We start from the raw sequence: 16238 nt of genomic DNA, 5'->3' as shown, positions 1-16238 counted from the left end.
CTTCCCACCTACCAGATTGGTAAAGATTTAAGATATGGACAAAATCCAGGGTTGATGATGACACACTCAGACATTCTTTGGGGGGTGTAAATTAGTACACTTTTTCCAGGAGATAGTTTGACCACGTGTATCAAAATGGGAAATGGGAATCTCTTTGACCCAGTTGTCTCACACAGAAGTGAAAAGATGTATATTTAGTGAAAAATGAGATATAACCTGTCCTATTGTTAGCAAAGAATAAATTTAAAAACTGGAATATTCAGACAATAGAACATTAATTCTGATACTACAGTAGATGAAGTAGTGTCCCCCCCAACCCCCAATTTATGTCTACCTGGAATCTCAGAATGTGACCTTATTTGGAGATAGGGTATTTGCAGATGTAAGTCTCAAGATGAAATCATCTTGGGTTTAAGGTGGGTTCCAAATCCAATGACTGATGTCCTTGTAGGAAAAAGAGAGGACACTGAGAAACACACAGACACACACACAGGGAAGAAGGCCATGTGGGAACAGGGGCAGAGATTGGATTGATGCAGCTACAAAGCCAAGAATGCCAAAGACTGTCAGCAACCATGACAAGCTAGAAGAGTAGAACGAAACAGACTCTCCCTCAAAGCCTCCAGAAGGAATGAGCCTTGTCCACATCTTGATGTCAGATGTCTAGTCTCCTGAATATAAGAAAATAAATTTCTTTTATCTTAAGCCACTCTGCTTGTAGTAATTTGTTATGGCAGCCCTAGGAATCTAATGCAAATATGATGTCTGGGATTTGTTTTAAAATGGTCCAGTGATGGGGAGATTGGGGAAGAGTCAGAGAGGGGTATAGATAAGACAAAATTAGATACTGGGTACATGAGCATTATATCATATTCTAAATGCTTTTGTAAATATATGAAATTTTCCAGAATGAAAAGTTAAAACGAAATACTATGTAGATTGATTTATTGACCTGGAAAGGTATCTGTGGACATACTGTTGGATAGAATAAAATAAGTCAACAAACTTGCTGGTATCATATGATTTATCCTAAGGACAGATTCCCAGAAGGATGTTCATCAAAATGTTATTATGCCTAGTCATTTCTGGGTAGCATAATTTGAGTAGACTTATTCATGATTTTTGTATTGTTAGAACTTTTTCACAGTAAGCATGATTGATTTTTAAAAATTAAGCCATTTTCAACAACAACGACAACAATAACAATATCTCCTTCAAATTACACCAAAACAAAATTTCCTTCTTTACCTTCAATGTGCCTGTGACAAGTCTGATATTTCCATTTCCATTTTAAAGAAGAGGGAGGGTCAGGGAGATAAACTCTCAACATCGCTAAGGACTTTGGAGAATTTTTAAATTAAGATCAGGGTTTGCCAAAAGGGAAACTGTCATCATTGTCAGCTGTTATCTTAGACATTTCCTTCTCACTATCAGCCAGAGACTTTAGGAAGTTTGATCTTCATGCAGACATCACCAGAGCCTGACCTGGGGGGAAGGACAGGAATAGCCCCAGACCTGTGTTCTCTCCCCATGTATCAGGAGGGCCATCCTTTACTACAGTGACATTCAAGTTATGTGATAGGAAGGAATAAAATTCAAGGGGAGAGTCTCATCCTTCTAACCTCCCCCTACTCCAGCCAAAATTTGGAATGCCGGGAGACATCCAGATAGGATTTAAATTCCAATGGATAAAAAAAATCACTCCAACACAAGGAGCAAATACATGACACACTTGCTCCCTGCTCCCAGGTCTATGACAGACATCACTAATCAATGGCATTCTTTCAGACTACAGACTGGATGACAATCCCTACAGACTTAGTTCACGAGATGAAACCTATTTGCCATGCTAGGTCCTATTTTGAAACAAAATCTGACCAAAGGCCAAAGCAGCAGCTTGTCAGCAAAACAGCAAAGTAAAAGTGAATAAAGTCTTAGAAAAAGAATAACAGTCATACGTTTGATTTAGCATCTACTAAGCACCTACTACTTGCCAGCTCTGGTGATATAAAGGAAATTAAGAGAGTCCCTGTCCTTGAGGAGTTTATAGGAAGAGACAGCAAACTGCTACAGAGATTAGAAGGGCAGACTTCAGAAAGTCCAAAAAATAAGAGACCCAAGATTCTGTGGAGAGCTTCTCCATGGCTAGGACTACACCCACCCAAAGTAAGACTCAGAGTTTAGATTTCCCAGGGGCTGCTCTAGTCAAGGCACAGGCTTTATTCTTTGCTGAAACCAGAAAATCCAAGAAATGCAGGGAATCTTTCATCACAAGAAAAATAAAATGTAACTTACTTACTGTGCTGATCACTTCACAACATATACAAACATCAAATCATTATGTTATACACTTAAAACTAATATAATGTTATGTATCAATTACATCTAAATAAAAAAAAAAAACTTGCCCTTTAAAATAAAAAAAAATTTAAAAGAAAGGCAGGAAATCCAAAGGTGCTGACTCTCTACTGATTACAGAAATACTCAGTGCTGTCATTTGCTGAGCAAGAGTCAAGTACTTTTATATACAGACTCCACTCCTCACAACAACAAGGTCAGGCAGGTATTAGTATTCACATTTTACTCATGAGGAAAATAAAGTTCAGAGAGATGAAGTAACATGATCATGAAATAGCCTTTAAGTGGTAGAAATAAGATTTAAACTTAGGTCTTTTTGAGTCCATGTGCTTTACACAATGACATACCATCTCTGAGAAGGGAAAAAATATGTCTGTGAGTTCGTGTAAACAGGTACACTCACATCTATCTGTCTATCTGTCTGTCTGTCTATGTATCCATCTGGTATATACATGGTCATGTACCCAGCAAAGACCAAACAAAATCCATACAGTTGCTGACGAAAACATCTGCACTTCATTTTTTTTTTACTGAAGTATAGTCAGTTTACAATGCTACGTCAATTTCTGGTGTACCGCATAATGTTTCAGTCATACATATATTCCTTTTCATGATAGGTTACTACAAGATATTGAGTATAGTTCCTCGTGCTATACAGTAGGACCTTATTGTTTATCTGTTTTATGTATAATAGTTATTATCCGCAAATCTCAAACTCCCAATTTATCCCTTCCCCCTCTGTTAACCATAAGTTTGTTTTCTATGTGACTCTGTCTCTGTTTTGTAAATAAGTTCATATGCATCTTTATTTTAGATTCCACATATAAGTGATACCATACAGTGTTTTTCTTTCTCTTTCTGGCTTACTTCACTTAGTGTGATGATCTCCAGGTCTATCCATGTTGCTGCAAATGGCATTATTTTATTCTTTTTCATGGCTGAGTAGTATTCATATATATATGAATACTATTGATATATATATATATCTCACAATTTCTTTATCGAGTCATCTGTCGATGGACATTTAGGTTGTTTCCTAAATTATGGTAAATAGTGCTGCTATGAACACTGGGGTGCATATATCTTTTCAAATTAGAGTTCTCTCCAGATTTTTGCCCAGGAGTGGGATTGCTGGATCATAGGGTAAGTCTATTTATAGTTTTTAAAGGAAGAGACACACTGTTTTCCATAGTGGCTGCACTAAACTATCTTCGAACCAACAGTGTAGGAGGGTTTCCTTTTCTCTATGCCCTCTCCAGCGTTTGTCATTTGGAGAACACCTGCACTTCTATGAATTACCAGAACTGAACAGCAATGGATCCCATTAACCCACTGACTGCAGACAAATAAACTGGAAAAAGTGGCTTTTGATCATAGGAAATGCTCTCTTCAGCATTTGATTCAAGGGACTCAAATCGGGAAGTTTCCCACTGTACACTTTCTCCAGCGCTTGTATAGCCACCAAGAGCCTAATCCTATTACCTGAAGATGACAGAATCTAAGGAAAGAGAGCAGGCAGTGTATGAAATCATTTCAACAGAACAGCAGCAGGAGTAGTTCCACCGCCTTGGTCTTGGTTCTGCCACTACTTTCTTCTAAGTTATTGTGGGGCTGAGGGACTAGAAGTCAAAGTTGGAAAGACAGAAAGGAAACAAAGAGAATGAAACAGAACAGGCAGAATTTGGAGGACAGTGAGATGTGGGGCAAAAGACTCACTTCATCAGTCCAAAGTTTCAGTAGAAAAAAAAAAAATCTAAGGAAACTAGACCAGTTTGATTCAAAAGTCCTGCAAAATGATAAAATCATTTAAACTCTTTACATCAAATAAGAGCTTTCTTCACATGATAAATGCCTCAGATTAATCACCCAAAATTAAAACACACAGTTCTTGTATTTAGTATTTTTGTATTGCCAACATGTTCCAGCATTCAAGTTGAAGCCAAAGATTAAACGTCCTTATATTTTTGTTGTGATTTTGCTGCCAAATGCAAATATCCAAGTGTAAGTAAGTCATTACTCTCCCGCTGTTGTGGTCTGATTAATTCTCACAATATTAGCCAGCAATTCATTTTATCCCTTGGCGTCACAAGTCCAGTTGAAGGAGATAAGTGGCTGATAAAGGATCTCTGAGAACAGTTATAAATGATTCCCTTTAAAAGAATAACAAAGCAACCACCGGAGAAGTGCAGCTGAGTAAACCTCCATACATTGCACAAAGCTAATTTAGTTTAAAAAACTTTGGCAAATTATAGTCAATAATCTTCACTGTCACCCTGCTGCTCACAAAACTTTTGAGAAGAAACTTAATGCTGAAATGCAAATATTTAATTAGATTTTAATGGTGAGGTTTATTTTTCCTAAATCTGGTCATCGGTCTCAATTAAGTTCTCCATTTTTTACAGTTAACCAGGAATTGTCATCCCCATGGGCTTTGGGGAATGTTTTCTCTTTTCTAATTCCTGTTTAGCACTTGCTTTTTCACAAGTGTAGTTCTTGTGGAAAAGGATTTGTTCTCTCCTCTTTTGGAAAAGAGAAACAATGAGGAAAAAAAATAAACACATGTTCTGAGCATTACTTTTAAAGCAAATCATCCTTCTGTCCTAATAACTGAGACTCTTCAGTAGCTAAACAATTAATTATTTTCCTATGTTACTACACAGGGCAATTAATACGTCTTTTTATTTATTTAAGTCCCAATTAAAGCAATTTTGTGTATACTTGGAAAATTTTAAAGCTATCTGTCATCCAAATGTTTTCTGCAGTTTACAGTTTACATTAATTTGTAGATATTAGTGAAATGTGGCTGCTCACGCCCCTTTCAACAAAACCAATATTAAAATCGGTCATAAAACTCTTCAGAACTGAGGTGTTATCTGAAGGGGGGGGCGGATACTGTAACTGCCTTCCTGAGTGTCTCTTCTTTGTTCTGATCATCAGAACAAAGACCCACCCTCCTCCGCTGGGCTTTGTGATGCTGAGGCTGGAACTCTGAACCGCCTTTCTCTCCTTTGCCAGCAGCTGTTAGACTACTCCACCAGGGGGCACTAAGGGAGACTGGAGGTCCAGAGGAGAAAGAAAGGCTTTGCTCTTCCTCTCAGCCTCGGTGTCCTCTGAGTGTCAGCCTAGCAGCGTCTCTTTACCGGCACGGGTGGGTGATTCCAGTCTGCAGTTTTTGCAACATTGGCAAAAGCAGCCTCATCTCACACTCTGAGACACCAACGCCAGCAAGTGGTGCGCCTCCCTTGCAAAGAGTGGGGTTCCAGCCCTAGGGGCCCATCCTTCCAGCATCTTGGCTTGATAATTCCATCCTCTTTCCTTGCTTCCCCCATCCCAATGACTGGTCACTGCCTCCTGCAGTTGCTACCTCTATAATACCTTAATGTTCATTTTCTGCATTTTCAGTTCTTTGATATATCTTTCACACACTATTTAATAGTGAACTCCGCAACTTAGTTGGTGTGGTTTCAGTCTCCTGATTGGACCCTGACTGATATACTTTGTTTATTCTGAAATCAGATAGACCTGGGTTGAAATACCAGCCTTACCACTTACCAGCTGTGTGCTCATGGCAAATTACTTAAAATTTCTGTTTTCCTTTCTCCTTTATACAAAATAGGTACAATATCCTAGAATTGTCAAGATTAATGAGATAATCTATGTCAAACGACATAATACAATAAAGACTAAAAAAGTTGATCCCTTCCCCCTTCACCTTCTATAGATTCAAGTTCTCCCATTTACAACAGGTAAGAGTTATTGCTCTTTCTCTGCTGAGAATAAATTCATTCCTTACCCTTCCTGACAACGTATAGTGTGCCAATGGTAGTTCTAAAAGCACCCCCTTGTTAGCTCTTCCAAGATGCCTTAATTCCAGGTGCAGTCATCACAATAACTCTGTCGATCCTGTCAGTATGTTTTTATGTTAACCATACTCTCTTCCAGTGCTTTCTGGCAGTCTGTCTTCTCTTTCAGTTATTTTGCCGACACTTGTGACATTTTTCTTTAAGTCTTTCCCGCATCTCTTCTCTCTCCATATGGTTTCTGGAGCGGTCCTTCCCCACCCCCCCATCTCACCCTCCCACACAGCCTCACCCTCACAGCTTATGCCCCACATCCACTCCCCTGCTCCCTGGAAATGTCACATATTGGTAAAATCATTCCACATCAGTTCAGACATGTCTTTCATAAACATGATATTCCTCTTTGTCCATTCACTTTTTCTTCATAAAAGGCCCCTGATAAGTATCCACTGAGGGAAAAAATTAATGAAATCTCAGTTGATCCCAATCATCAATCTTGTATGTTCCATGTTTTCCCAATGCCTTGGCTTTTTACCTTTTGGAAGCTGCTATTTCCTCACTCTGAGCCAGGAAGAATAAACTTGGGCTATATTTCCCCCTTTCTATCCTACTTTCTCCATTATAATACAAAAACAAAACTTCAAAGACACAAAGAGATATAAAGTATTCAAAGATCTAAGGCAGTGTCCTTATGTCTAATCCACTTTCACTCATAAAACACTCTACTTTCAATCTTTTACTGTGTGATCTATTGTTTGATAAGGTACATCTCTGCATGGACAAGCCATACTGGGTAACTGGTATCCAATTATAGCTTCAGCGGCTGTGTGCATGTATGTGTATAAAAAATATTTGATAAGTTGCACTCATTTCTTTTAAAAAGCCTATTTATTTACTTATTTATATATACTTTATTATCACCAAGGTTGTAAAGCAGGCATACACTGTTACAAATGGATCTTCTGTCCACATGAATATATTTTTAATTGGTCAGTGTGACTGATCTCTTTGCCTTTGGTTAGGTCATATGGAACATGAACTTTCACGGTTTAGTATTTCTATATTAATATTGCTACTGAACTGTTATGACATCCGAGATGTCATATGGTTCCTAGAGTTTCACTCTCAGTCTCTCTTCTTAAAATAGAATCCTCTTATCAGTTTACCATTTGTTTTTTTCCACAAAACTCTATTTTTAAACCTCTGGCAAGGACTTCCTGAGACAGTGAACGAACTAGGCATTGGTCTTAATTGTTTCAGGACTCGAATGGGACAATAGAAACCATCTGTGTGATGCTCCTCCTTCACCTCCACTTTCTAGGAGATGGAGCCAAGGCTCAGAGAGCTGGTGCGAGTGGGCCAGATTACAAAGCAGGGATGGTGGAACTGGGAAGAACTAGAGATTCCCTGAATCTCAAACCGGCATTCTTCCTCTTCTTTTTTATCTTGTGACTTCTTTAGAAACCCCTTGGCTTCTTTCAAATCTTGACTATCTGGAGGGAACCATTTCATTATTTCTAGTCTCTCTTCATTCCACTTTGATGCATAATTTTTCTATTCTTCTTTCTACTTCATGATGTACATGTAAGAGTTTGATTGTGTCCATAACACCTTCTCAGCATCACACTGCCCTCTTAAGTGAGAGGCAACCCAAGTAAGAGAAATAAAACTAAGATGTGGAAAACATTAGCAAGCCTGGGACTTACAGTTTCGAGATGGCAGAATGAACATACTTTCCTTTAAGAACCAAAAGAATAAATGCTTTAAAAATAAACATAGAATTAATGCATTTAGGATGCTTGAAAATAAGAGGGGAACATTCGATGGACCACAAAAGAATGTAGGAAATCCCTGAACTATATAAAGCTTCTGGGAAGCTACAGAGAAATTCTATATACCCAGGACAATATTTCATTCATTACTTTGTGACTAAGCCACAGCACACTCCTTCATTCTATTTGACTTTTAGCTTGGAGCTAAAAGGAGTGAGAAAGGAAATAATATTTATATATTATTTCATTTAACCCTCAATATAACTATAAATTTGGTGTTATTATCCCCACTTTGCAGATGAGCAAGTTGAGTTCCAAAGAAGTTACCTAACTAAGGCCTCATAGCTAATAAGTGACAGAATACAAATAAAATAGGAACATGGGTGTTTTCTGGTTCTAAAGCCTGAGCAATTTCCACTACACATCTCCCCACATAGTGGAAGGACAACCTTACTACACATAACCATATGACAGGCATGGGACCAGATACAAAATTATTCCTGACGCTGTACTCACTGTGCAGGCAGTTTTGTTTGCTGAAGGATTTTCAAGAGAGAAGTGGAGTAAGACAAAGAAGGCTGACCTCACTTACAGTAAGAAAACCCGAGGCAGGCAGAGGACACATCAGCTGCCTAGGGTCACAGAAGTCCCAAACGCCATTCAAGAATGGAATTCATCCCACAGCCAGTTAATGGTCACCACCCAGTCTCTCCTCTAGTCCCAACTTGGACCCAGGTGCACATTTGTGAGATGATCAGAGGGTAGGATGGCAGGTGATGGCACCAGCAAATCTGTGGTCTTGCTCTCATGAGCACACTGCCCTAACATCCTGGCTGGTCTCAGACATAAGCTACATTTTATCCCCTTCAAGGCTTGTAACTATCACTGAGGGAACTAGGGCAAGTTCCCAGGAAAAGCAAATCAAGAGGTAGAAATGCCAGGCAGACTCCCACCCATGGAAATTTTCACACCTTCCTTAGAGGTTGTCTGTATGTCCATCAGTCATTGGCTTAGAGCCCACAGATCTCACAGGTGGGTCTTCAAGAGTTCTGGGGAAATTTCAATTAGTGGGTTTTTTTTTTTTAATTGAAGGATAGTTGATGGACAATTTTATATTAGTTTCAGGCCTATAACAAAGTGATTTGATATTTTTATAGATTTTAATGCATTTAAAGTTATTATAAAATATTGGGCTATATTTCCTGTGCTGTACTCAGAGATTCAAAGAACAATTTAGTGGTTACCAGTGGGGAGGGGGTGGGGAAGGAGATTAAGAGGTGCAAACTACTAGGTATAAAATAAATGACACGATCAGCAGTTTTTGATCTCTATTGTGATTCATCCCGTAAGCTTGATGTTCTACAGCAGCAACAGATTCTTATTTTAAGGCGCTCTCCTCAAAGAAAGAGCTCAACAATATGGAAAAAAGAAGGAAGAAATGAACTACCTTTATTAAATGTCTACTGTTCTGGACCCAGTGTGACGTACCTTAATTATGTCATCTCATTTAATTTGCACAAAAACTCTATCAAGTAAGGTGAACGTCTATTTTGACAGTTGGTAAAACTAAAGATTTCACCTTCAGCTTCTCTGAAGAAAGATAAAGAAATCTGCTCAAGTTCACAAGATTAGTAAGACTGTGAAGCTAAGATCCAAACCCAGTTCTATTTGACAAGGAAATCCAAGCTTTTCACATTAAATCACCTTCTATAAAACAGAAAAAAAAACTGTGAAAGCTTTTCATACAACAGCCTGGCTTCTTCATTCTTATTCTTTTGCTAACTTCTGCCTAGAAATAATTTGATAGAAAGTATCATTTTGCCTTTTTTGGGAAAGGCTGTCTAAATAGAGAAAATATTGCACCATTACCTAGTAAATTGTTTTTTTACATCCCATAGTTTATTATCTGTGGATACTGTCAAGGCCTGATGTTTAAGTCATTATGCTTATGGGATTTAATTTTTAATGATGCAAAAATTATGCACAATGTACCATCATTCCTCTCCCCAACCCAGAATCTGATAGCTAATAATTGCTCCTTACTTCGTGCGCTAACACTCCGTGATATTAATTAGAATGCAACTGGAATCAGAAAAGTGACTCTCTGAAAATGGCCTTTATGGCTTCTGTGCTCATTTTCTTCCAATAACTTCAAGATTAAAGTTGTTGGATACACGCATCAACAGTTTTTTCCCTGACAGACTCTTCTACAAATGAGATATAAGGTCTGAAAAAGCTAGTTGATGACCTTTCCACTTCATGCAAATGCAAAGAACCCTGGAGTTGTATTAGATTAATACCAGTTAGGTTTGTTTGGTAAGAAACCCGTAAATGAAAACATTTTTAATATTGAATAATTGGTACAATAACAATGAATAAAGACGTATTTTAATATTGAAGACTATTTGCCCTATAACAAATTGCACTCCCATCACCCAGTCACAGGCTGCCCTTCTCTCCCATTTAACCATGGACAAACGTGACAAAAGAGCCACTCAGACCACAAGAGAGGCTTGCCCTGGGTTACAGGATAAAAGGCCCCACTCCAGAATCTTCTCTAGCTACAACTCTCCCCATTGGATGAGAAGTCTATATGACCAAGAAGACATGCCCATCCAATACCAATACCTTCTTTCTTCTAGACTAACTCTGGGTTCCAGAGACCCTGGAATCCCCTGCCCAAATTTTCTCCAATTTGCACAGCCTTAGTCCCAAGGGAATAGAGAGAGAGGGTAACTGTTTGTGGAGCCTGTGGATGGACCTTGGACATATAGCCTGGGATGTGTTCATGAGTGCTTCTGGGGCCTCTTACAAAGCAGGAATACACAAGAGTGGGAGAGAAGGGGGGTGGGCTGCAGTTCAGGAACTGGGTCTGCAATTACTGTATGTGTTCCAGGGTGGATCTCCAGGGAGTCCAGGAAATTTAAATGTGAACCTGGTCTTCCATGTCACTATAAAGGCATAGTTATAAAATAGGACGATAGAACATATTTAATAGTTTGCTGGCTTGATTTAAAATTTTAAATATTTAGACACATGGTATCTAGGCCTCTGTTTGTACTCGTATCCTGAGCCTCACAAATATTTGGGAAATCCTGCCAGACCAGAGAGAGGGATAAAAATAGAGGGGAAAATTTATTCCTTTATAGCTCATCAACAGTTTTTCTGTTCATAAATCTTTAAAGAAATAACTGGCATTCCTTAAATGTCTCCATCAAATGAATGATTTCCAAAAGGTGAAAATGGTTTCCTTTGCTGACAATATTTCAATATTTGCTTAGAGCAAGTAAACATTAACTCACCCACCCGACATCTACCACCCAGAGTCTGGTGAGAGGGCTTGGTGAAGCACACAAAAGCTCCAGAAATCCTTTGATAGCCACCCATTCTATAGTGTTCCATTCCAGGACCATGGTGCACTGGTCTTGCCAGAAACTGCTTCTGAGACAAACAGCTATGGTAACCACATTGTCTCTGTGGCATTGAAGCCCAGGTGAAAATAGAAGTGAAACTACAGCTCTTAAATCACGTTTCCAAGGTTCATTTCCAAGGGTGCATTTTTGAGTAATTTTAAGAAGCAGTTTGAGGATGGTGAAGCCCAAAAATTTTCACATCAGATTTAGGGTTGAACTTTGCTCTGAGTCATTAGAAACTTACTCATGTACACCAACCTTTCCAAACTCCAGATTCTTCACCTGTAAAATAACACAGCCTGGCTCATCACACTGTCATACAGGTCAAATGGGAAGATGGGTAATATGCCTATTGGAATCTCTGGCACAAGTAAGTACACAGTTAACGCTGGTTCTCACTTTCTCCTTTTCTCTCTTCTGAGGCTGAGTCTTTGATTCTTATTTGGAGAATCTCTCTATCTTTGGCAAACAAATTGACTTTAATTCTTCAATCTGCAACTCATATCTGGTGCCTGAATATTTCTCTCCTCCAGCCTTTTGTAGATTGCACCACTTTTTTCTGATTCCCTCTCTGTGATGCATATCCACCCTCCCACAAACAGTGAGCAAAGCCAGAGGGGCAGAATAAAGAATGGGATAAAGGGTCACTCATCCTTCATCACCGCCATGTTCAAATTGCCATCAAGAGTTCCTGATGACCCTTCAGATCAACACTTGTGTCCTTCCTCCCTCCCCGAATTTGGTACATGCTTGCAAATTCACATATGACAGGAGATCTATAAATTGTATTCTTCCGATAACCAAGATCATTTGCATAACAATTACAGCTACTCAGAGACATTTGAGTCTGCAACATGCACCATTTGCTGATCCCTACAATGGAGAATCACTTTTGCAGCTGATGGAAAGGGGAAGACGGGGGAGTTGGTCATTTACCATAATGACTTTTACATGATAAGCAGCCAGCATCTGTGATTATCTCCAAAGGCAGTGAATAGGTTCAAAGTCTTACATTATTGGGCTTTAATTAGGAGTCCAGTCTGCATACATTTTAAATGTTAATCACTGTACAGTGAGACTGTGAACTCAGGTCGCCCACAACTTACTCTCTCCAGAAAGAACATATCCTCTTTTCCTTTTTGTTGAGCTGTAAAGTACCATGGGGCACATAAGATCTGATTTCTCAAAAGAAAATGGTGAAGGACAAGCAGAATTCAGAATCATGACTCAGAATCCTGGGATTTGCAAATCTTATTACTCTTGGCTGAATTCTTATAACACTGCTCCCTACTCCCCAAAATGTGGAACGATATGTACTGCCTATAAATTTCATTGATCTTGAAGACGGTTTGGGAAGCTCTGAACATAACTCAAGGCACAGAAGCAAATGCAGAAGCAGAGTTGAATATTTGGGGCCTAAATTAGTCTCAACTAGATTTGAACAGGTCATCTGAATAGAGAAATCCAAACCTGGTCCATGACACAATTTCATTTCCCTGCAAAATGAGACCAAGGTCTAAAGCAACAATTGTATTTTCTCAGATAAAATTGTCCATTATTTTACAATTATGTTTGTCTTATTTTTCTAGCATTAAAATGTCCTTTCTTTTATAACATTAGTTCTTAGGTAATCATGGGTTGTCTGTTTGTTTTTAAATAAGTCCTTCCTTGGTAACATTTAAAAGCTGGTGGGTCTCTTAAAGTTAGGAAAAACACAAATCTCTGGTAGATGGGTGAAATTCTCAAATCTGGGGAATGCCAAGGCAAGAAACCATGCTGTACAGATCTGCGAAAGACCAACACCCTGGCTTTGACTCTGCTGTTTTGTAATCTTTCTCTTCTGTCCAAGACAATGTTTAAAAGTCAATATTTCTCCATTTCCTGTCTCTCCTTTTAATGAGAATCCCCGGACAAACACTTGAAAACAAAAATGTACGCAAGGTGCTTGAGACAGAAATTATTACCTCAAAGTGCTTTAATCATGCTGTTGAAAACCACTTCCTCCGGTAGCCTAATCACATAAATCATAGTAAAAGGTTAAAGACGAAGTTCAATTGTGCCAAATTGCCTGCAATGGTTTCTCAGAAATGGATGACTGTCTATTAAAAGGTGAAATCATTCTGCCCCGTGCTGGTAGACTTAGATGGTCTCTGGGTTGTAACATCACATCCCCCATAGAGATCGTGCACACAATGTTTGGAGGACTGCTGGTTTCACTTCTTGTCAACATTTGACTCAAACCTAGACATTGGGCAGAACTTCCATGAAGTTCAGGACTTCCACACGGTCAGCACCAGAGTGGTAGCAGCCAGGTTTTATAAGAGGATAATGGTGGTAACAGTCTAATTCCATGCCTTCTGCCTTGATAAATTCTTAAATATCCATATAAAGCAGTATTATTCCATCATTAGTCAGGATTCCCAGACACTAAGTACTGTGTATAGAATAATTCTTCAGAAACATGATTTATTTATTAAATAAAGGTAAAATGTTAGTTATGGAATGTGTTGCAACGATTCTTAAAGAACTTGAGAAGGATGGTGAAACAGAAAGAGTCCTGGATTTGGGAATCAGGTGACCAAGTGCCTATTTTTCCCTCTGGTGCCAGCTTAGAGTTGCCTAATTCCCCTGAGCCTCACTTTCTTCATCAATAAAAGGATCTGGCCTGAAAAGACCCTTTTGTCTATGTTTATTAAACATCTATTTTGCGTCAAGTATTGTGCCCAGTGCATCACAAATGCTATCTCCTTTAATCCCTACAGTAACTCTATGAGATGAGTACTCTTATTAGTCCCACTCTGTCCAAGATCCTTTACATGTTATCACTCCATTCTTCCCCAACAAAATATACTTAAGCTGCTTTGAGTAAGCACAACTGCTCTTTCCCCAAAGCTCATCTACAGACTCTGTGTGTGAAACAGTTCTCGTTTCCTGGTTTTACTTCTATTTTGTTTCTCTTTGGTTAACTGATTGGTTTCACTTCCAGTGGCATTTCAATTTGCACCTCAGCTCCTTACAATCATAAGAGGAAAATTAGCAGCATTTATTAAGCACCAATTCAATGGCATATGCTTTCCAAATATTTTCTGTTATCCTAAACAACAACCCATTGCCCCATTTTACAGGTAAGATTTCGGTCTCAGGGATGACTTTCTATTAAATAAATTGCCCAAGACCACACAGGTAGGCTCTCTCTCTCTTGATCGGTCTAGCTTTCTTTCCCACTAAGTCCTACAGCCAGTGACACAGGTCTCTGAGCAAGCACATTAACTTCTACACCCTTTCCTTCTCTACAAGGATCACTCATTTCAGGGAAAGAAAATGTAAATTAGTTTATGCAAATATTCAAATCAAAGCTGTTTGGATTTGATCAGAAAGCTCATGTTTACAAAAGAAAGAAAGCTAGTGTTTTCTCACTCTGTTCCTTAAATTGTATATGACCAACGATTTGCTGTTTAGCAAATCGAAGACCCCTCAGGGTAGTTGCTATTCTGTGAACAGCAGAACAGCAAAGTTAAGTTATGATCATATGTTTTAAATATCTTCTCATTTAACCTGAGTTGAAAAACGAGAATTGTGTGTACAAAAATTTTCAGTTCATGACTGATGCATCACATTTCTGTGATTTTAAACCATGACCTCTTTTATTCTCTGTGGCTTTGAGCAAAGAGCTTCTTCATCTATGTTACACTTCAAATGGTACCCCAAATTCCAGCTAATTTATTACATTTTTATTACAAATCAAGAGAGTGTAAACTATATAAATCAATACATCTATTAGCTGTACAATTCAAACCTGAGTATGTTCCACATAGCTTAGTTTCACACTTGCCCCTGACCCTACTACCAGAGTTTTCTTACCTATTTTGCATCACCATTCCTTATATATCCTACAGTCTCCTCTGTGATAAAATATCCACCAATTCTTTAGGCTCTGAGTATCCTTTCCATATCAGAATTTTTCTTGTTTTCCTAAGGCACGTTTTATTGTCCCAGTTTTGGAGAGGAAGCTCAAAAAGCAGAGATTCTTTAATTGTCTCCAAGTTCTCTCACTGAACAGGCAATGAATATTCAAACCATATGATCTAGCAATCCTACTTCTGGGTATATATATCCAAAGGAAATGAAAACAGGATATCAAAAGGTATCTGCACTCCCACATTCACTGCAGCATTATTCACAATAGCCAAGATATAGGAACAACCTAAGTGTCCATCAACAGACTACTGGATAAAAAAGATGTGGTATATGTATGCAATGGACTATTACTCAGCCGTGAGAAAGAAAGAAGGAAATCCTGCCATTTGAGACAACATGGATGGAACTTGAGGGCATTTTGCTAAGCGAAATCAGCCAGATAGAGAAAGACAACTACTGCATGGTATCACTTAAATGCAGAATCTAAATAAAAAGTCAAAAAGGTCAAACTCATGGAAACAGAGTAGAAAAGTAGTTGCCAGGGGCTGGGGAGAGGGGGAAACAGGAGGAGGTGGATAAGAGTGTACAAACTCTCAGCTATAAGATGAATAAGATATGTATAACTTAATCACTTTGCTGTACATGTGAAACTAACATTGTAAATCAACTACACTTCAACAAAAAAAGATGTATTAAAAAAAGATGAATAAGATCTGAGTAGCTAACATATAACATGGTGAGTATAGTTAATAACACTGTATTGTATAACTGGAATTTGCTGAAGGTAAACTTAAATATTCTCACATACACACACAAAAAAGATAAATACCTGAAGTGATGAATGTGTTAGTTAAGTAATGGGAAGAATTCTTCTACAATGTCTATGTATATCATATCACATGATGTACACACTAAATATCTTATCATTTTATTTGTTAATTATACCTCAAGGAGGCTGATAAACTACCTGCTTTATG

This window comes from Vicugna pacos, chromosome 4 (genome assembly GCF_048564905.1).
Source record: "Vicugna pacos chromosome 4, VicPac4, whole genome shotgun sequence".
NCBI lineage: Eukaryota > Metazoa > Chordata > Mammalia > Artiodactyla > Camelidae > Vicugna > Vicugna pacos.
The sequence above is the reverse complement of the archived record's forward strand: the minus strand, read 5'-3'. Positions refer to the sequence as shown.